General features: G+C 39.7%; 1 long non-coding RNA gene across 1 annotated transcript; it reads right to left on the bottom strand.

Annotated features, from left to right (window-relative positions):
• Positions 1–308: 308 nt before the first annotated feature.
• Positions 309–11,636, bottom strand: LOC138837112 (uncharacterized). The gene is made up of 3 exons (XR_011375184.1): positions 11,368–11,636; positions 5,312–5,362; positions 309–487 (listed from the first exon to the last, which is right to left on the bottom strand). It is a non-coding gene; the product is annotated as an uncharacterized lncRNA (long non-coding RNA).
• Positions 11,637–23,867: the final 12,231 nt, after the last annotated feature.

Raw genomic sequence — 23,867 nt, 5'->3', positions numbered from 1 at the left:
TAAATTTCATCAAATAATAAAGTACATTTTAAAAGATCACGAATAGGTGCCTTATCATGTTGTTTGATGTTTTCCTTAAGAAATTTGACTTTAAGTCTTGAATATGGGTACTCATGAGAGATGTGACAAACATAAAATCTGTCTTCTATTTCTATCATATTCCTCCACAGTAATAAATTTTAGTTTTCTTCTTTTCCCAAAAGTTATACGTAGTAGAGAATATTATCCCATGTAAAGTAAAATAATCACAAACCATTGTACAAAGCCATTTATAAAAACTGGTAGTTAGGAAAACATTCTAAGCCGTTTTTAAACTTTCTTGTTGAATAAAGATTAATCTTCCAAATGGATGAGAATAAAATCATGTCTAGGTGCTTCACGTCTCCAGTCTTGCAAATTGTTATTGCAGATGGATTAATTATGGAAATATAAGCTGATATCAGTTCAAGTATATGCAGGATTGAAATGCCATAGAATGTATATAAACCTGTCAAAGTATGAACAGACAATTTAACAGAATGACTATCAAGAAGTTGAAACCAGAGAAGAATATTAGTAAAAACAGAATGAATGAAAAATGAAAAAGTGGCAAGCACAACTAGAATACTCAATGTACACATGTGATAAAGGAAGTGGTAAATCTGAAATAAATCTTGGAGAAGGAGTTGGTTGAGAATGATAAAAGGAGTGACTCTGATCCAGGAGCATTGGACAATTACATGGACATATTTAATTGTAACACAATTGCACAACCTTTTGAAATTTAGTTAAAAGCACAACAAAAATCAAACACATAAAAATCACAACCAAACAGCAAACTCTACAGAGTATGAATATGACCTCTCAAAATATTAAATAGTTAATCAAGGGCAGTATGGGAAAAGCAAACCAACTGTTCAAAGAGGGCAGTTTGGGGTAGGGGAGAATTTTGAACAGATTTAAATAGATTGTCTAAGGTTATAAATCACCTACATCTGCAGCAAATATTTTCTAATGGGAGATCTCTTTGTCTGAACTGGATATTCCAGTCCTGAGATACATTTGATAGCTGGTGAATATAGAATGGAAGAAACAAGATCAAAACCCATTACTCTGTTGGAGAGAAAACAGTCCTCTAGGTTTTCTCTCATCTCTCTTTACTACTCTTTTTCATACTTTTCAGTCAAGTGATTTTGAATTATATCTTTCCTTCTTTGTTCTGGCAAAATAATCGGTCAAAGTAATTCACTAAAGATTATTTGCCATTTTTTCTATTATGCTGTTTATTTGTCCAAGCGAGTTCATTAAACTTCCCTCTTGCATTTGGTTGCCACGAAAACCCAACATCTATGATAATGAGGACAAACTCTCAGGTAAAACCTTTTCTCCAAAAAAACAGTCCAAGAAGCTGTGATCACAAATATTTAGCTATACTGTTTTTTCTTTTACCTTGAAAGTATTCTTATGTCTAAAGTGCCCACAAAAATAAGTACTCCACCACTTTTTGGTTCAATTACTTCTAACCTCAAAGATATAATTTGCTAACAAGATGCTTAGAGGAAACCGAAGAATACTCCACTTTTATCTTCTCACTTAAGACTCTCGTTAGATACCATATCAGGAACAGTGAAGTTATTCTTTTCAAAATTACTTCAATAGATTATTTTTCTCTTGGTCTTGCATTTGCTTAACAAGATGTATGGAGAAGAATAGAGTTAAATCACCGATACCTTGGATGACAGTGTCTGTTACAAAGGACAATACTTCGATGACCTATTTCTATGTCCTCCTCTTAGCTCTTACCTGATTTCCAATTAATCACAGCTTCTTGGGTTAAAGTCTAGTGAAGTGGAATGACTATAAGACCTCCCCCACTGCTACGTCTTCATGGTTTCTCTTTTAAAACTATTTTATTTGGATGTGGAACTTATTTTTATGTCTTCATTCGATCTAGTGTGCATTGAAGTGAGACAAATAGGCTCTGTAAAACCACTTTATGTAGGTAAAATATTAAGACAATCTATTTTAAAAAGTTTTGGCCTCCCTCCATTGCTGAAGCTAATACGCTTATCTAGGGCTTCGAAGAATACTGTTTTCTTACTTTTTCCATTTGCTCTTCTTTTCTGATCCCAAAACTTTTTGGCTTATGTAATAAGAGAAGTCTTCACAGTCTCATGTTAATAATGATATTATATTTTTGAGCCACTTAGAAATGTGAAATCATTCGTTTGAAGTATCCAATCAGATTTTTTTTCTGTGTTTCAGTGCTTTATATGCAAAGACATTGTGGAAAGTATTATAAACAGAAAAGTGTAAACCCAATATCTTCTTTCATTGTGGAGGGCACTTTCCCCTAAATAGTTTGAACACAATTATCTTTTTCAGAGAATTACTGTTTAGTAAGTAAAGGTCAAATCACAATTTCGATGTCTTTTTTTTTTTTTTTTTTTTTTTTTTGTCGGTCGTGGGGCTTGAACTCTGGGCCTGGGCGCTGTCCCTCAGCTCTTCAGCTCAAGGCGAGCTCTCTACCACTTGAGCTACAGCGCCACTTCCGGTTTTCTGGTGGTTTATTGGAGATAGGAGTCTCACGGTCTCTCCTGCCCGGGCTGGCTTTGAACCGCGATCCTCAGATCTCAGCCTCCTGTGTAGCTAGGATTACAGGCGTGAGCCACCAGCGCCCGGCTTTGATGTCTTTTTTTAAAGAACTTTGAATTTAAATTCCACTACAACCTTGTTTCACACAGTAAGAGTATATTTTTTGGGTAAGGAAAATTCTCAAGGTAACCTACAGGAATTACAGCAAGGTTTGTGAGGTTTGTCTGTTTAGTGTGAAAAAGAGCCATCTTCACCCACATCACTCCCTCTCAGCTAAGTCTCCATGGATTTCTTTGCATGAAAGGCTATTCTCCCAGGCAATTTTATTTTTTTAATAGGCTAAATTGTTAAAAAGTTTGAACAATTAAAATTTACCTGTCATAACTTTAAAACTCTTTTGAAATTCCTTTAACAGAATCGCGAATTCACCAATCCTAATTCCATCTTTACCATATTAAACAGTTAAAATGTTGTTTTCATGATATCATGTCCATGCAACTATTATTTTCCAGGGACTTTGTTATGTTATATATATGACCATATATGCTGATGCTAAGCAAAATAAAATCCAAGATATGGAAACAGAGATTTTTATTTGCGGTTGTTGTTTTTAATGTATTATGTGACTTCTATTTTCTTTTGACATTTTTCCCTATGGTTTATTCCCTGCTGTATTTGATTTGGATACCCTGTGTACTGGTATACATTTACCTTAATTACGGAAAGGAATAGGAACAACAAAATGTTGAGAAATACGACAAAGGGCAAACCAATGCAATAGCAATGCTCTCAAGACAATATGATGAAAATGTACATTACAACTTGTGAGGGGTATTGTGGTGACGTAAAACTGAGAAAAATGAGAAAGGGGATAACAAGTTTGAAACGTTATGTATTCACTACCTTACAATTACTGTAACTCCACTGTACATAACTTTGACAAGAAAATTAAATTAAATAAATAAGCGACATGAAATAAAATTTCACTGTATTGGTATAGTAAATATTATTATTTTTAGTAACTTTTAAAAATCAATACTATTTGGCATTAAATTTGAATTAATTACACCTTTTTAATCAGAGGGCCATCAACTTGAATGTTATCCAACTAGACAATATTTTCACAATATACTTGCCAATATTTTGAAAAAAGAATAAATTTAAACTTTCTCATACAAAAACAGTAAACAGTTTCATTCAATGGAAACCCATAACTTTTAAAAGTAAATAAGTTGTTAAGAGGACAGAATATATGTGTTTTTCAAAATTCCTATGACTAATATCTACTCATTTTCAAATTCTGAACATTCCTACCTGAGAGATTCAAAAGAATACCTGTTTGCATGTTATGTAATTCTGCAATAGATTCATATTCCAATGGGTTGCTACAGATTGAGGAATAAACAGAAAAATAGCCACATTCTGGTAAAGGATAAAACTATGAAGCATCTGTAATAATTAATTTTTCAAGAGTAAGCAATTGTTTATCAGGGTAAGCTATTATTTATGTGACCATCAATCCGAAGACTTATGCCATAAAGTCATCATATCCCAACAGTTTCCAAGGTGTAGGGTGCACCTCAAAGGTTCCCTTAATTTACAACACTAATAGCTTATCTTTATTGTGAAAAATACTACACCTCTGCTAATGTGATGCCCTCCATGTTCTGGAAAGAACACCACAATAAACTGGGTTGCATCATTTTCCCACCCCTAGTATTCTTGAGATCAGACCATTTGCAAATATTATTTATATTTATACTTTTTTAATTACCATAGATATTCAGGATGCTAAGAGCGCAATGTTACAGTTCAAAGCAAACCCAGGCAGGAAGGTTCCTTAGATGCTTATCTCCAATAAACTTCTCAGCAAAAGCCAGACACAAGTGGCACTGAGATTGAAATGGTAGGGCACAAGCCTTGAGCATGAACAGGCTCAGAGACAGTGTCCAGGACCAGAGTTCAAGCACTAGGACAAACCAATAAAACAAAAAAATGAAAACAAACCCCCAATCTAGCATTTTTCTCATTGTATACAGAGGCACATAATTAAGGGAATTGCTTCCTGTGTTACATAGGTAGAAGAAAAAGATGTCACACAATTATTCTCCTCATACTATGTTATACCAAAGCTTCAAAAAATTGCTTTTGATAAATTTATAAATTAATATCATGCATTTCTTGGCAACTCTGTCTACATTATTCACATTATCATTTTATACATGAATTGTTGGAATTATCTATTAACTAATTTCTAATTTTATCTCTCTTGAAAGAATATTCTAGGCAAGTAGACTGCAAGAATCATTTGTGAATTTGTCAATTAAACCCTCTATTTAAAAATAATTTTGGGGCTGGGAAGGTGGCTCAGTGGTAGACTGCTTGCCTTACAGGCATGAGGCCCTGGGTTCGATTCCTCCACACCACATAAGCGAAAAAACTCGGAAGTGGTGCTGTGGCTCAAGTGGTAGAGTACTAGCTTTGAGCTGAAGAGCTGAGGGACAGTGTGCAGCCCCAGAGTTCAGGCCACACAACTGACAAAAAAAGAAAATAATTTTGAAATATCTAATAGAATATGAAATTACAAACAAAACCAAAATATTTATTTTAAATCTCAATTCTAATTTAGCAACATTTACAAAGTCCTACATTAGATAAACTTTGCTATTTCTCCAGGCTTAAGCCTTTGTAATCCTTTATCATTTCTTTGGAATCCAACAGAATGATGATTACTTACTTTCTCAAATTTTGGAAGGTAATCATGAGTCATTTTGCATCTAGGAATGTTCTGTAATGGAGAGAGAATTTAAAACACAAGTGAGGATTATATATGAGTTGCATTTCAATAGGAAACTTGACTTCGCAAAAAATGACAAAATTAGCCCAGCATTCCAACTGTGTATTCCTTTCTTGTTTGGTTTGTTTTATTAAGACAAAATTATACTACCTGGTCCAGGGAAGGTATCACTATGTAATTCCACTCTCCAATCTTCTGTTTTAGTCTGAGTGCTAGAATTCTAGGCTTATATCACATTGCCCTGCCATAGTTTCTTGTTTTATTTAATCTAAATACAGATTACCAATTCTGAATTTCTCCAGTGATATTACCCACTACACTGCTCAGACTGTTCCTGTACTATTTTCAAATATTTTCTAACATTTGACACAGGATATGAACATTTTCAGATGCACCTGCGGGGTCTCTGATTCATTCCTCAATGGATCCGATACCTTTAATAATGATTACTTGACTCTCTTACTATCTCTGGTCCATACCTATGTAATATTCTCAAACACTTTTGAAAAAAGTAACTTGAGGACTTTCTAATATTAAAAATTATCACATAATTCTAGTCTTACTCAGGACATATTTTCTATTGTTTTGTAATTTTCTACATATTATGAGAGTCATTTCATTTGTGCATTTGTGTGTGCACATATAAGTGCCTCTGTGTGTATGTGTATGTTTGTATATATGTACACAAAAGCCTCAAGCTCTTATTCATAAATCTTGCTCATGACTGGTATTCCATCACCTGAGCCATTCTTCCAATACAGCTTTTGGCTCCTCAATTATAGGTACTGTTGCAAAGACTGTTCCAGCCTAGCTGGTTGCAAACTGAACTTCCCAGACTCCATTACATTCTTAGGTTTTATTTCTCCAGAAGTATCAACTTTTAAGCTATAAACATTTTTGTGAGTGTAAAGTCTATGCTGTAGCCGAGGTTTTTAACTCAAGAATTCAAATAAAGATAGATTAATATACCCATTACATATCCTGAGTGTACACTGTTAGAAATGTGATCGTAAGCTGAGTGGTGGTGAGATCTGAGGATTGGGGTTCAAAGCCACCCCGGGTAAGAAAGTACCGGAGACACTTTTCTGCAATTAACTACAAGAAAACTGGAAGTTGCACTGTGGATCAAGTGGTAGAGCATTAGCCTTGAGCTGAATAGCAGAGGAACAGTGCCCAGGCCCAGAGTTCAAGTGCCAAGACCACCACCAACAACAATAAATATATAAGGAAAGAAAAAGAAATATCATCTTAGCCAGCAGTTCATTGCTAGTATAAGCCCTGTTCTCTCAAGATGGATTTTTTTTCCATTTAAGTCCATGCTTTTATATCTGACTTGCATTGGAACCAGAATTATACTTCCATTCTACTTTCTACAGAGTTGTGTGATTAACAAGTGTGATTTAGAAAGGGAGTGGCTTCATACTTCGTGTTCCACCTAGGAGTAATGCTTTCTCTACATCACTCCCATAAATCTACATACTGGACTTGGCTTTATTGTTTCAATGTTGTCTTATTTGTAGAGTCTTCTATAGTGTATTGAACCCATATTCTTTAACACAGAACTTCTCTTTCTCCTATTATTGCTATAGTTTCCCTTACTGTTAATGCATATACACGGGAAATAATGTGCTGTACATACACTCACAAAAGGAATGATCTGAGAACCTTCTTCCCATTTACAATTGACTTTAACTTACAGAGACCTTAAAAAGTTTGAACTCAATATACTCATGGATAATATATTTATAAGCAATATAATTTTCATATTTTCTCTTTACTAAGTTTTGTCTGAAACACGTGTTACCTCATGTCCAAAGGTGTCCTTGTGTTATTTCAGTGAAGCCAGTAAACATTTATTATACCTCAAGCAGCACCATCAATTGTTACTGGAAGTAATGGTAACTGGATGTGGAAACTGATCCCAGGAGAGGAATGGAACATAGAGGAATGACAAAGTTCAAGTTAACTTGTGCTTTCCTTTTTACTGTACAAGAAAAGAATCCCAAGGCTTGAAGGAAACTCTGTTCTTGACTTTTTCGAATATGTTCTTTACTCATATAAAACTTTTCTGTAAAGTTCTAGTTGAGAGTATTACAAAAATAATGTGCCATTTGAAAGCCATCATAGAACAAAAGGAAATAACGTTGTTTAAAAAGTGTTCTACTGCAAAGAAACAAAGACATGGAGGTTTAAAATGCCTTATGGATGGATATTTCACCCCTGAGAGGAATCTCTATTTGCAGGAGTCAGTTATCAATTTCTTTAGTCTGGTCCTGAGTTCTCCAGAGCAATAAGGATTCCAGAAAAGCAGGATCCAGTGAGTATGATCACCAAAAGGAGCCTCTTATCAATTGAGTACTCCTTTAAGGAGGGTCCCAAAGAAATATCTGGGTTTTTTTGTTTGCTTGTTTGGTTCGTTTGTGCTGGTTCTGGGGCTTGTACCCAGAAGCTGGACCCTGTCCCTGAACAATTTTCTTTCCTGCCCACCTGCCCCCAAAGCTAGTACTCAACTGCTTGAGCCAAAACTCTACTTGTGCTTTTTTGGTGTTTAATTAAAAATGAATTTGAGAGACTATCCTGCCTGGGTTAGCTTTGAACTAAGATAGTAAGAAAGCTAAGTGACATCAACTGAATAGACTTCTCTTTTGAAATAACTAATATTTGATGAATTTTTTTGTAAAGCTAATATTTGACTATTTTTAAAAGTAGAGAATATGTCCAGCAAAGAAGCCATAAAGTAAGTAATTCAGCAAAAGTAGGTGCATTGAATCATTTTGGAATTTATTTTTCTGCTTGGGAAAATTATTAATTTTGTCGTTCCTTTGGGGGAAACAAAGTCATCTTTCACTTTATTTGTTGGTCATGGGGCTTGAACTCTGATCCTGGGCGCTGTCCATCAGCTCTTCAGGTCAAGTTGAGTGCTCTACTACTTTTGCTACAGAACCACTTCCGGGTTTCCTGTGCTTAATTGAAGATAAGGGTCTCATGGGCTTTCCTGACCAGGCTGTCTTTCAACCACAATCCTCTGGTCTCAACATTCTGAGTAGCTAGTATTACAGGCGTGAACCACCAGCACCTGGCTCATATTTGCATTTATGTGCACTGAATGACACTATGTAGACAAACAATGGAAATTTGAACCAAATGATGCCATTGCAGCTTTTCAGAAAATTTGAGGTAGCAATAATATGTCCTCCTTTTCCATTCTGTTACATTAATGACTCATTAGCTATGGGATCCCTCCATTAACATCCTCTACCATCTGTATTGGTGTATTTAGTATCAGGAAATGTTCATAGAGAAATATAGAAAGACAGATTTTTAGAAAGCAAAGGATATCGAGTATGAAAGAACAGCATAGAAAGAGATACATTTATCACACAGAGATTAATAACTAGCCTAAGAGATTTAGAATGCTAAAGGCAATGAGGAATAAGCCTAGTTGAAAACTAGTTCTTCAATAACCAAAATTGTTTTCAAGAACAATTTCTGATATACCTTAGTTACTATCATTTATTCCTTCCATCTGGAGTTATTTTTTCTCTTGTGTCACAACTGTTAATTAGCCTCTGCCTTTTTTTGCAGTCACTGACCAAAAAGGTTTCCAAATGTCACTTAGATTACACTTCTCTTTGTGATTAGCAGTGACCACACAAAATCCTGGAATCTTTGAATTTCCAGAATTAATCTTCACCTGAAATCTAAGCACATTACTGGCATTAATTGCTGTGACCTAATGACCAAAACTTTTTTTATCAAAACATTATTATAAGTAAAATTCATGAATTAGGGACTACTGTCAGGTTTCAGTTTGGAAGGAGCAATTATATATTCAAAGTAGGGATTCTTTATTTTGCATTTACTAGTTTTTTCTTTTATATTGTGAAAATACTGTAGAGAAGGGTTACAATTACAGGGGCAAGATGAGTACATTTCTTATCAAGCATTGTATCCTCCTCCTTTGGTTCCCCTTCTGACCCCCTCCCATCCTCCACCTGCCCCCAGACCCAATCCTCCTTCCCATCCCCCCCACCAAAGTTGTAAAGTTCGTTTTTGACATAACGACTTGCATATCTCATTGTTGCAATGGGTCCACCTGTATCCCTATTTAAATGACGTGTTTTTTCCCTTCCGCTCCACAAATTATATCATTATCAAGTACAGTGAAAGCAAGGGTTATACTCTGGGTGAGGGAAATACAAAACAACCAAGAAATAATTTTGTAAATGTGTTAGAAAAAATCACATGAAAGAAAAAAACATTTAAATACATATCTTAGGGTTCATTTCCCTAACAGCAACTTATCTGATCATTTCTGCTTGACTCAGACATACACTAGTTATTGCAAATAAGGGAAACCCAGGGCTTTCTTTTTTCCTTCCTTCCTTCCTTCCTTCCTTCCTTCCTTCCTTCCTTCCTTCCTTCCTTCCTTCCTTCCTTCCTTTCTTTCTTTCTTTCTTTCTTTCTTTCTTTCTTTCTTTCTTTCTTTCTTTCTTTCATTCTTTCTTTCTCTATTTTCCTTTCTTTCTGTCTTTCTGTCTTTCTTTTTTTGCTCAAGGCTAGCCTTCTACCACTTGAGGCACAGCACCACTTCCAGTTTTTTTTGTTTATGTGGTAATGGGGAATTGAACCCAGGGTTTCATGCATGTTAGGCAATCAATGTACCATGAAGCCACATTCACAAAGCCCTAAATGACTTTCTTAAGATGGCATTACATTTTCATTCCATAACTATATCATAATTTTGGCCAGGTGCTAGAAAATGATGTAAAAAACAATACAATACAATAAGTCCAGGAAGGTTGGATGGAAAATGAATAACCATCATGGTCTAGCCAGGGCACAGAGGGGCTTACGTCATGGAGCTGTTTCAACAGTCTGAGCTAGACAGCTCCTGACCCACAGCCCACTTCCTGAATGAGAGGGCTACCTTGGGTTCCAGGCACATAGGGACACTGGGCCACCTCATCCAGAAAACATTCAACCAGTTACTATGTGAGAGACGAAGAAAGAAAATCAGAATTATGCTTAAGTTGGGTGCCAGTGGTTCAGAACTCTAATCCTAGCTACACAGGAGGCTGAGATATGATGATCATGGTTCATAGCCAGTCCGGGCAGAAACGTCTGTGGGACTCTTATCTTCAAACAACCACCAGAAAACCGGAAGTGCGCTCAAGTGGTAGAGCACTAGCCTTGATCTGAAGAGCTTGGGAACGGCGCCCAGGCCTAGAGTTCAAGACCCACAACTGACAAGAAGTGATTCCCACCACATCAAGTGGACTGAATAGCACCCATTGTCCCAAGGAGCATGGTAGAGAAGTCAGGCTGAGCTTCCTGTGACCTTGAGGTCATAAGTAGGTCACCCAGCTTCTCCGTGCATCTGTTTCCTCAGCTGCAAAACTCAACAGAGTGAAGGATCCCCTTCCTCATGGGGATAGGGTAATGATGAGAGCCATGTTTTGTTTCATAATCCCACACCTGTTGCACAATTAATAACAGACCCCACCTGAGCCTTTTCCGGGTATCTTCCTGTCATATGCTCACAGAATTGCCGAGAACCTTATCTGAAGGATGCTCCCTCTGTGCCTAGCCATGCTCCACAGAACCCTCTGTATAAATCCCTTGTTTCCTCACAACTGTCCTCTGAGGAGACTGAAGTCTGATGGTTTCGGCACTATCCAGAACTTCATCTGTGGTCAAGAATCTGCTGGCATGGACTAAAAGTTTGGGATAATCTATCTAAACCAATAACTGAGCATGGCGCTACATGTCTACCATCCCAACTACAGAGGACCATGCTTGGTGGAGCATACCTGTCACAGATAGGAGTACCCTGATCCAGCACAGCCTGAGTCTCTATTGAGTCTCTTTCTCAGAAATGCCCAAGACAGAAAGGTGGCTCCTCAGAGCCAGGGAGAGGAAACAAGCAGGGGGTCAGGGGGACCCCAGTGGAGTGTCTGACCAGCGGCAGGGGTAGTGTTGGGGCAGCCACTCACCTGTGCTGCTCAGAGAAGCTGTTGGCAGCTGTGCCAGGTGGGAAGAGCAGTGATGGAGGTGGCATTGTGGATACATGGGCCCAGAGCAGAAGACCAGGGGCAGGGACCTGGTTGGGGCCTTATGACTGCTGGCAGTGCTCCATTGCCTGAGGTTTGAAACCCAGCACCGCAAGAAGTGGGGAGGGAGGTGGGGTGCTGGTGGGAGCATCAATTTCCTACTATACTCCAAACTCTCCTCAAGTCTCTTGCTGATCACTCAACCACCTCTACCTTCCTCAACTTCTGGTAGTGTTGTAAACAAACAGAGGGAATCCTGGTGCTCCCCCGCATCATGGAATGCGGGCGTGGTCACCATTCTTGTATCTCATTGGTCAGAAAGGAATATGAAAGAATGGGGGTGTGGCTGTAATCCTGTGATGCAAGCAGTATGGGCAGAGCAAGATGACAGCGGCTCGCCTAGCCTTTTTTCCCAGGGAACTCTGTCCAATGCAGTTGGGGACAAAAGAGTAACCTGCTTTAGCTGGATGGCTGCACAGATTGTTGTGTATGTCTGTTTGTTGCCAATCCTGGTCCTTAAACTCAAGATCTGGACACAGTCTGTGAGCTGCTTTTGCTCAAGGCTGGCCCTCCACACTTGATATGTTGGCACTGAAGTTGGAAAGGAGTCTCAAGAACTTTCTTGGCTTGGGTGACTTTGACCATGATCCTCCTTTCACAGCCTTGTAAGTATTAAGGAGGACTGCTGAGATCCACTGGTGCCTGCCTAATCATTGGTCTTGCTGATGTTCTTGGACAGACTGGTGAGTACCCTATTCTCGCAGTGAAATGGTGGGAGCTGGGGCCCACAGTTCGAATCGTGATCCTGCCACCTCCAAATGGCAGGAGATCCTAAGAAACTTGTTCCTATCTATATGATACCCAATGGAATATTATGTATGTCATGATTGAATGGGCAGCCCTTGAATGATTCTATGATAAAATTATGCACAATTATATTATAGGACACTAATCAATTTTAGTTAATACTTTATTAAGCATTTAAACAATCAAATTCATAAAATGGAGGCATAATGAAATACCTAAGAATTGGGCCAATCATACTATAAAGGTTCCATTATTTTTCTGCCAGGACTGGGATTTGAACTCATGGTCTGGTACCTATGTTGCACTGTGTGGGAAGTGGAAGCTTGCCTCCTTCTTGTCAAGAAATTCAAGTCTGTTCCTTAGGCCTGATATCGATCCTCAGCACTAGAAAACATCCTATTCATGTACAATTTACATATATGATTTATATTTACATACATATGTTGATTATATTGCATTCAGTGTAGTTATTTTATATTTTTGTTTTGTTCATATAATGACCATTTATTTTATTGACTATTATGGCACATAGAACATTGATTACATAAGGATATAGGTCTGCATATATATTCCACTTCATACCTGACACCCAGGACATTCACAGAAAAGGAAAACATGTGTTACCCTCAGCTTCTTACTCAACGATTCAATGTTTGGGAATGCAGGCATCTGAACTCATGGCCTACAAGGCCAAATTCATGAATGGGTGAGTGTCAGCATGCCCTCCTGGGGCAAATTGAGCTTACAGACTATTCCCAGGACCTGAGATTGAGCCCAGGAGTTAACAAAATAAGAACAGATTGACGTGCAGATGGCAGTAAGCTAATAAATATATGTCTTTACAGAGTGCCAGAGATGTCTATACATTATTTAGTTATATAGACTACATTCCTACCAATTCTTGGGTATTTATTATGTGTCCATGTAAGTAATGTAATTGTTTTCTTTCTTAAAAGAAATCAGTGTCCTGAAATTATTGTGTTTCTGTAAGTAATAATAATCTTTTAATGCTTCATATATATTAAATAAAATCAATCAGCCTCCTGAAATCATGCTGTCTAATTTTATAGGAGCATTATTCACGAACAACTCATTCTGTGACACTGACAACATTCCATTTTTTTCCTATGGTTGGAAACCTGTTTCTTAGTATCTCCTGCCATTGGTTGTTCAGGGCCTATATTGCCACGTGGGCCTATGGCTTCCCCAATAGTCTGCCAGCCTTCAGCAATGCAAAGTGAAGTACTCTTTGCAACAGTGTAATTCAGACTCAGGAGGGTCATGTGCAAAGGAAGAAAACCTAAAAAGGCCACAGTTTTTCTGTACATTGTTTTCCCTTTAAGGCCTGGGGGTCGAGGATCCTAGGAACAGCTGTGAGTCCAGTGGCTGCACCCCAGCCTAGGGTGATCGAAGCTGAGGCAGAGTTACCACGACCTGAGTTCAAGCCCCGTGCTGAGAAAAAGTTTTTAAAAAATTAGCTCCCTGGCTTGCAATTCCAGCTATTTATTCTGCCAGGTGTTGGATTTGAACTAAGGATCAGGGTAAATCTGCAGCAATGTGGATGAAGGGGAAGATCACCGTACTTGAAGATAAGAATGTCAAGCCTGTTCACTAGTCCTGAATTCAAGCCCCATCCCTGGAAAACATACTATTTACATGCATTGTAAAGATAGGATTTATACTTACCTATAGATGTTCAGTCCATACATGTTTGGTGTGGTTGTTGCTTGTATTTTTTGTTTTATTCATTTATTTACCATTGATTTTACTATATGAAACCCATTTCATTTATTACATTGATGACATCCTATCACAGAGCACTAGGTTTGTAGAAATGTACTCCATCATGCTTGACACCTAGAATTCTCAGAGGAAAGGAAAACAAGTTTCACATTCAGCTTCTTACTCGACGATCCACGTGTTAATGTTACTGGGATCTCAACTCAGGGCCTAGAAGGAACAATTGGCCAATAAATTAAGGTGAACACACCAACCTGTGAGCAACCAAGGAGCTAGGTCATTCCCCGGATCTGACATTGACCCCCAGGGTGGTCCAATATAAGTTCATAATTTCATAAGTTCATAATTTAAACATACGATCTAAATTGACATACATGTGTGGACAGCATCTTGTGTTTGGTGCACTTCTCCTTATTTTATCTCTAATTCATGGAGGTATTGTTTATTTTACTAAGTATGGTGACAGGTATAACTGTGCTGACATGGACGACGACCTGTTCCCATGGTTATAGGGTTGCCTATGCATTTTCCATCCTCTTCTTTCACAGGATAGGAAAACGTGTGCAACAACTGGCTTCTGACATCAGAATGAATCTTTTGTCAGTGCTGGGATTTGAACTCAGGTCTGGGTAGCTCTGTTGCACTGTGGGAGAATTGAAGCTTGCCATCCTTGAAGACTAGAATGTCAGGCATGGTCCAGGGCCTGATTTGAAGGCCCAGCACTGGACAAAATAATAAGCCCACCTTTTTTAAACATAAGATCTCTCTTTACTTACAGGAGTGGTATGCATTTTGAGTTCATTGTAGTTATACTTTTTAATTTGTGTCTTATTCATGGATGTATTGTGTATTTTATTGAGTATGGTGACAGATATAACTGTGCTGACATGGATGACAACCTATTTCCATGGCTATAGAGTTGCCTCTATAGCATTCTCCATCTGCACTGAGACCCAGGACTTTCGCAGGACAGGAAAAAAGGTGGATCAATTGGATTCTTACATCAGGTTGAATATTTTGGCAGTGCTGGGTTTTGAACTCAAGGTCCAGCAGGCCCAATCAGTGAAAGGGACATGTTGAGAACACCAACGTGTGAGCCACTAAGGAGCTAAGCCATTCCCAGGACCTGAGATCCAGCCCAGGTGGGGGCCAATATAGCCATGAATTCATAATTAAACAGAGGATTTATATTTCTAAACATTGGTGAGCAGCATCTTGTGTTCGGTGTAGTCATTCTCTTTATTTTGTGTCTTATTCATTGATGTATTGTGTATTTTCTTGAGTATAGAATGACAGATATAACTCTGGTGAACTGGATGACAACCTATTCCCATGAGTATAGACTTGCCTATACATTCTCCTTCCTATGTGAGACACAGAACTTGCACAGCCTAGGAAAACAGATGCAACAACTGGCCTCTCACATCAGGGTGAACTTTTGGCAGTGCTGGGATTCGAACTCAGAGCCTAGGAGGCCCAACTGCCCAATGGGATCATGTGATCATACCAGACTGTGAGCCACTAAGGAGCTGGGTCATTCCCTGGAACTGAGTTTGAGCCCCAGGGAGGCCTCAATTGTCCTCAATGCATCATTGAAACAAGGTATGTATATTCACATCCGTGTGTGGACTTCATCATGCATTGAGTGTAGTTATTCTCTTTATTTTGTATGCTATTCATGGATATATTGTGTATTTTCTTGAGTATATAATGACAAGTATACCTTGACTGACATGGATAACAACTTATTCCCATAGCCACAGGGTGGCCCATTTATTCTCCATCCTAGCTGAGACCCATGACTTGCACAGGAAAGAAAAACAGGTGCAATGCTTGGCTTTTGACATCAAGCTGAATCTTTTGGCAGGCCTGGGATCTGAACCTGGGACCTAGCAGGCCCAATTGGTGAATGGGTCCACATGAGCACACCAGCCTGTGAGCCATGAAGGACCTAGGCCATTCAAAGACCTGAGATTGAGGCCCCCGGCAGGGGGAAACTGGGGAGGATAATAGTCACCCACTCATAAGCTGAAGGTAGTATGCAAATAAGTACATATTTGTGTAGAGTAGGAGAGATGGTGACTTGTAATAGAATTCATTCTGTGTGACTACTGTTTCTTGGATCTTTCTGGATGCCTCCATTTCATGACTGTGATGATAATTATCATGCTTCATCAACTCTTCTCTACAAATAATCAATACTCCATGAGTCTTGCCTATCATTTCCTACTCGCATCATGCATGAACTACTCATTCAGGGATGAGATCGATCGCTTTCCATGACTCCTCATAGGTTCACAAACGAGTATCTCAGGGTCCCCCGCAATTCCCTCCTTGTATGGGGGGCTGATTTGAAGCCTCAGACCTGGAAAAGTTCATCTTACATACGTTTTAAAGTTAGGATTTGTAATTCCGTACAGATGTTCAGTCCATATTGTGTTTGCTGTGGTTATTCATTTTATTTCTTGTTTTATTCATTTATTTACCATTTATTTTATTGACTCTGATGATACATATACAATTTATTACATAGTTTACATCCCATCACAAAGTATCTAGATTTTAGATGTGTTCTCCATCAAGCCTGGCAGTGCTAGGATCTGAACTCAGTGCCTAGCAGGCTCAATTCAAGAATGAGTGAGTTTGAGCATGGCAGCCTCTAGCCAATGAGGCTGTCAGATGGTTCCCAGATCGACCCCTAGGTTTGGCCAAAACAGTGATACATAGATAGGCAGATGGTGGTATACAAATAAATATACATTGGTAAAGAGTGCCAGGGCTGTCTATCTATGATTAAATGACACCTATAACTTTCCTACCAAATCGATTATTGCATCCAATTTTAGACTAGACCGGTGCATGAACTACACTTTCAATCAGTATTCCTATGAATAGGAATGAGTCTCTTGTGATCTCCTGCCATTGGTGTCAGGACTGGGATTTGAATCCAGGGCCATGTTGACAGGTTGGCCTATGGCTTCACTGATATCCCACCAGCCATCAGCAATGACAGGTCAAGTCGACTTTGCATCCATATCATTCAGACCTAGGATGGTCAACATGCAAAGAAAAAAACAAGTAAAACCCCAGCACTCTGCACCTCACCACTTTTTGTGCTTTCCAGCTTTTATTCTTCCTAAAATCCCTCTGGGCCTAGGATATCAGGATCGGCTATGGGTCTGGAGACTGCACCCCAGCCTAGGGAGATCCAAGCTGAGGCAGAGTTTACACGACCTGACTTCAAGCCCCATGTTTGGCCAAAAATTAATTAATTAATTAATCATTTATCTAAATTTAAAAAAATAAAGCTCCCTGGTTTGGAATTTCTGCCGGTTTTCTTTCCTAGCCTGGGATTTAGAATCAGGGTCTTGGTAAATCTTTAGCAATGTGAGGGAAGAGTTGCCACTACATGAGTTCAAAGCCTGTGCAAACCAAAATTGGAAAACTAAGTCACTGACCTTGGCAGGGGGAGGTAGTTGTGGAGATGGGAGGGAAAGGATAGTAGGGGGAAAACAAAGGAGGAGTCAACGATGCTTAATAGAATATGTACTCATTACCTTGCTCCTGTAACTGTAACCAATCTGTACAACATTTTTACAATAAAAACGTATTTAAAAAAGGAAATAATGTATTTCTCAGAGAAGCAATCAGGGAAGGATGTCTGAATAGCTGTATAAAATTCTACACTGCTTTTTTTAAATGTTCAGTATGGAACTGAAAAAACATAACTGCTTCCATTAATAAAAATTAAGTCACTGTCTTGGAACTGGGGCCAGTATTTCTGCCATTGCTAGGATTTGAGCTCACCATCCAGGTAACTCTTTTGCAGCATGGGTGAAGGCAGAGCTCACTGTCCTTGAGGAAAAGAAATTCAGGCTAGAATTCCCATGTCCTGAATGAAGGTCCTGCAAGAGAAAAAATATTTCTATACTTATGTAATATATGATATATATTTACATATGTATGTTAATTTCATATTATGATTTTTATTATTGATTTTGCATTTTATTTTTCTTTGATTTATTTAATGATTATTGTATTTAGTATTATTATACACAATGTTTTTTACTTTTTGCACACATATTATAATATTAAACACAATAATTTAGGATATTGACTCATTTTTCATTATTATTTTATTAAGTGTTGAAACACAGTACATAATTAAATGGAAGCATTTGAAACAGTCTTCACATGTTTAGAGTCTGCCCCAAGTATGAGCTTTGTCTTATCTTTGGACATCTTCCCATTGGGATTTCTTTTTATAGTCAGTTTATAGTCAGAAACCTTTTTTTGAGGATAGGCAGGTGAGGGATAAAATTGGAAAGGTGGCTTAGAAATGTAGCTTAGTGGTAAAGAGCTTGCTCAACATGCATGAATGACTGGGTTTGAATCCTTAGTGCCACATACTCAGAAAAAGCCAGAAGCTGTGGAGTGGCTAAAGTGGCTAGACTTGAGAAAAAGAAGCTCAGGGACAGTACCCAGGCCCTATGATAAAGCCCCAGAAGTGTCAAAAACAATAGGCGAGATGACAGTGGCTCACACCTGGAACCCTAGTTTGTCAGTAGACTGAGAGCTGAAGACCAAAGTTCAAAGACAACCTAGGCAAGGAAAAGCCTGTTAGACTCTTATCTCCAGTGAACCACCAAAAGACCCATGTGGTGCTGTGGCTAAAGTGGTAGAGTGTTAGCCTTGAGCTGAAGGGACCAGGGACAGTGCCCAGGCTTGAGTTCGAGACACACACCTGGAAAAAAAGTGAGGGTTTATCAAAGTACTTTTCCTATTTACTAATTAGGAGAACATTCTCTGGAAAATGAACACTGATGTACACCAGAATTGGAGGTAGAGCTCCAGGTTCAAGTGTAGCAGATCCATATACCCAGCCTCTCAGACTCCAGCATTGTAACCTTGTGTCCTACAGGGTTCTGAACGGTCCATTGTTGAAAGGCTTAATATGTTCCCCAAACACTTTGCGATAAGCATTTGACTTGTATTGTCAATGTCATTACAGTTCTGAACCTACCAGAGCACCAGTAGCTCACGCCCATCACCCTAGCTCTGGAGCGTGAGGTCTCAGGAACACAGGGTGAAGCCAATCAAGGCAGGGAAGTCTATGACAATCTGACTTCCACTTCTGAAAGGTCAGATGTTCAAAGAGGTTCTTGTGTTTCCCTTGGTGATGACAATTTACTGGCACTTTAAATGTTCTTAGAGTTCCTGAGTTATCAAAGGAGGAAAGAAATATCAATGACCCATCCGAGGTTCAAATGAATTTCTCAGGATCCAAGCTCTAGCCCTGTTAGCAGGATGAACTCCAGTGTAACACTGCATTTGAAGGACAGAAAACAGTTGCAAAAGCCAGGCTAGGTGCAGAGACCTAGGCCTGCAGGATTAGGAGGCAGAATGTACACACTAAACAGGGAAGTGAGCTGCAAAACCACTTCATTCATTCCAGGAACAACCAGCAATGAAGGGAAACCTGAAATATTTGTTAGTTACACCAGGCTCAGGCTTTTCTCAGCCTCTTCAAACAATGACTAATTAACCTTCCTCCTTCAGTGAAGGGAGCCTCAGGCTATCTTTAGGTTACCAATAGAGAGCCAGTTTAGTGGGGGAGAGGGGAGGAACAGAGTAGAAAAATCCTGCTCTCTCGTCTTAGGCAGTGGGTTTTTGACTCTCCATCTGTCAGATTTGAAGCCCTTCTTCTACCTCTGCCAGTCCATCCTCCTTCCTTCATTCTCCACTTAATTAATGCAAATCCCCAGACCAACTAGAGGCATGGCTGTTTCTCTTCTGTCTCCAAGCCCCTGAATTAGAACCTAGCTCTGCCCTCATGGCTCTGGGGCCTTTGGCTACCTTAGAAGTGGGAAAGAGACAGTCTTCCTGCTCTGTAATTGTGTGAAGGTGATGCTGGTGGCATAGCACACTGCAGAAGGCCTCATGAATGGGAAGTGTTCCCTTCTTTCCTCCTGACATCCAAGACCAGATTTATCTATCAACTTTCTTTCTTTCTATCTATCTATCTATCTATCTATCTATCTATCTATCTATCTATCTATCTATCTATCTATCTATCTATCTATCTATCTATCTATCTATCTATCTATCTATCTATCTATCTATCTATCTATCTATCTATCTATCTATCTATCTATCTATCTATCTATCTATCTATCTAATCTACCTACCTACCTACTTAGGTATCTCTTTGCCAGTTTTTGGGTTGAACTCAAGGTCTGGGCACTGTCTGTAGCACTCTACTTCTTAAGCCACAGCACTAATTCTGGCTTTTTCTCTGTATGTGATACCGAGGAATCATACCCAGGATTCTTGCATGCTAGGCAAGCACTCTCTCTCTAATCCACATTCCCAGCCCCTTCATATTTTCCTTAATGGTAGTTTTTAAACATAAGTATGCTACCATTTTAAGTCCCTTAGGTTAATTTTCTGAATACTGGTTACTTCTACAAAACCTGATATTCTTTTCCCCTGCCTGATTTGTGACTGGTCCTGCATTGGCCTCATAATTAATGTAAATAAAGGCTGCTGAGATCTGCTGTGTGCATCATATAATGACACAGGACTGGAAACCTGGAATAGAAAAGCCATGGGTCTGAAATGAAGAAAATGGTGCAGTATGCACTAGGAGCATATTTGAAAAAATGAACGAGTAAATAAAAGAAAAAGTATTGCATACAGTCTGTTTGCACTCATGGAGGTAATATACACACATAAGTAGGTAGGGCATTGATAAATAAATTTGGCCTTCTCTTTATGAAAACTTTTGTGGTCATTCCAGGGCTTAAACTCAAGCCCGATGCGTTCCTTGGATGTTTTTCCCAAGGCTGAGGTGTTACCGCCACCACAGCTCCACTTCCAGCCATCTGGTCGTTAATTGGACATAAGCACCTCCCAGGCTTTCCTGACTGTTCTAGCCTGTGTTTCCTGCTTGGCTTTCTCTCTCAAAGCTGGAGCTCTTCCCTCTGGACCACTGCTCCACTTCTAGTTTTCTGATGGTTTATTGGAGATAAGAGTCTCACAGACTTCCTGCTCAGGCTGACTTTGAATGGCGATTTCCCGAAGAGGCTTCAAGCAGCTTTTCTCAAGGATACACAGAGGAGCTGCTCCACACAAAACCTTATTGTAAATCTCGAGAGGCACTAGAGGAAAAGTGATGTATGAAGATGTTTCTAGTGTGTTCTAGATACTTAAGGTTGGAGACACAAAACACTCATAAATATTAGATCATTTTATTGGCAAAAGGAACAATGCAGACATTATGAGAATCATTGCAGCTTTCAGTCCTCTCATCCTGAGACAGTAAATTCACTGCAGCTCAATGCTAAGTGACAGAACTGGCATGTCCTGCGGATATTTTCTCCCAATTCCTGTGACATTCATTTCTCACTTTTGGCTTCAAACCTGTCACCAGAGGGGAAGATGAGGCGAGAAAATCCTTCTCACTGAAAACAGCCATAAAGATCATTGGGTAGTTAACTTATAAATTCAAGGCATTGGAATGACCCTGTTAAGAAGTCAGATTGTGGGCTGGGAAGGTGGCTCAGTGGTAGAGAGCTTGCCTTGCATGCCTGAGGCCCTGGGTTCGATTCCTCAGCACCACATAAACAAAATGAAAAAAGCCGGAAGTGGTGCTATGGTTCAAGTGGTAGAGCGCTAGGCTTGAGCTGAAGAGCTGAGGGACAGCGCCCAGGCCCAGAGTTCAGACCTCACAAGCGGACCCAAAAAAAAAAAGAGAAGTCATATTGTCCAGATTAAAAAATGAAGAGAAAGAAGGTACCAGTGGCTGCTGACTGTAATCCCAGCTCCTTAGGAGGCTGAGATGTAGAGAATCTTAGTTTGCATCCAGCCTGCATAGGAAAGTCCATGACACTGTTATTTCTAAGAGATCACAGAAAAAACCAAAGTGGGGCTGTGATTCAAGGTTAATGCACTATCCTTGAGCAAAAGGAGCTCAGGGACAATGCCTAGACTCATAGTTCAACCCCAGGAACTGCCCCGTCAAAGAGCCTGTACCACCATATCTTTGTGTATGTATGGACGTCACCAATTTGTATTCATTAAAATTATTTCATAACAGAGATTGCTTTCATGACACTGCATGTTCCAGGGCTCCCTTCTCTGGTCCCATTATAACCTGTGGGTTTCTCTGCATCCCAGGCCTTGTGGACGAAATATCTCTCATTTCCTGGACAGGCAGAAAAAAGGCCTCATTCCTGTACTGCTGTGTAATAAACAACTGCATCCAGGTCAGATAGTGAGAAGGAGTGCAGGCGGGCTCTGAAGGTCAGGAGAGAAAGGTCACTGTGTACTCGCAACTATCTCTCTCCCCAGTGCTCTGTTTTGACAGGAAGCTTTCATTTGTGCCACCACCCATGGCAGGCCAAATCCTGTGCACTTATCTTGCCTTTGTGAGACTATATACCAGTGTTCAAATACAGTTCTCAATATAATTCAAAAGTCCTTCTGGCAGACAACTAGGGCACTGAAGCTCATGAAATATTTCATTGAGGGCGATGTTGGGCCTATGATGCTTCTCCTAGGTTTTTGCAAGCTTGGGAAATCCAAGCACATATCTGATATCACAAAGCTTCCTGTCTTCTAGGGCTGGTGAATCACATCAGGTTTTGAAACTTTTGACCTCTCCTAGTTTGGCCCTGGGTGGCTAGCTTTTGGGGACACGGGGCTAAGGTGTTGACCATGATCTCAGTGAAGAAGCCTGGTACCTTACCATTTTGTGTAACAGCATCACTCATAATCTGTGTGTGTGTGTGTGTGTGTGTGTGTGTGTGTGTGTGTGTGTGTGTGTACGCGCGCGGGCATGCGTGTGGGCCCATTCACCATTCTTGGAAGTTGAACTCAGGACCTGAGCACTGTACCTAGATTTTCTTGTACAAGGATAGTCCTCTCTTACTTGAGCCACAGAACCACTTCAGGATTTTTTTTATTGATGTGGTCCTGAGAAATCAAACCCAGGGTTTCATATATACAAAGCACTCTACCCCTAAGGCACATTCCCAGCCCTCTATTTCAGGTTTGTTATTTTCTTTCTGTCGTTTTTTATTGTTGTAGTAGTTGATGTCTAGGCATGGGTGCTGTCCTTGAGCTATTCAGCTCAAGTCTTGTGCTCTACTACTTGAGCCAAAGCGCCATTTCAGCTTTGCTGGTGGTCCATTGGAGCAAAGTGTCTCCAGGACTTTTCTGCCCAGGCTAGCTTTGAACCATGAACCTCAGATCTCATCCTCCTGAGTAGCTAGGATGACAAACATGAGCGTCAATCAGTCAGGTTCTACTTCAGTTTTCTTAGTGGTGAATTGGAGATAGTCTCATGGGACCTTTTTGCCTGGGATAGTTTGGAACCCAGATCCCCAGATCTCAGCATCCTGAGAAGGCAGGATGACAGACCTCAGCTATAGACCCCTAGGCCATGGCTTCTGGTACAAGGGGCTCCTTGGCTCCACATGGTGGAGTGCTAGCCATGAGCCCAAGAGGTAAGGGTCAGTGCCTAGGCCCCTAGTTCAAGGTTCATGACTGAGAAAATACAAAACAAAACAATTTTCCGCAGGAGACAACTCACTAGTCTTCAGTAATAGGTCCCTGCCATGGGGACCTATCTGAGCCTCAATATTCTTGTCTGCATAATCATCTCAGTTGTGGAGCTCTTACAAGGACAAGTTGAAAGAATGCACCCTTGTGAAAGACACAGCACATGGCATTCTTTGCATGACTCAGCACACAGCATCTTGTGAAAGTCTCAGCACCCAGCACCCAATGAAGGACTCAGCACACTCCACCTTGTGAAGGACTCAGCACATAGCACCATTGCACGTGCAGGACTCAGCACAGATCACTCTATGAAGGACTCAGCACAAAGCTCT

Source organism: Dipodomys merriami, unplaced genomic scaffold, assembly GCF_024711535.1.
Source record: "Dipodomys merriami isolate MVZ:Mamm:240054 unplaced genomic scaffold, mDipMer1.0.p SCAF_262, whole genome shotgun sequence".
NCBI classification, from domain to species: Eukaryota; Metazoa; Chordata; class Mammalia; order Rodentia; family Heteromyidae; genus Dipodomys; species Dipodomys merriami.
This window is presented reverse-complemented; position numbering and strand designations above follow the sequence as displayed.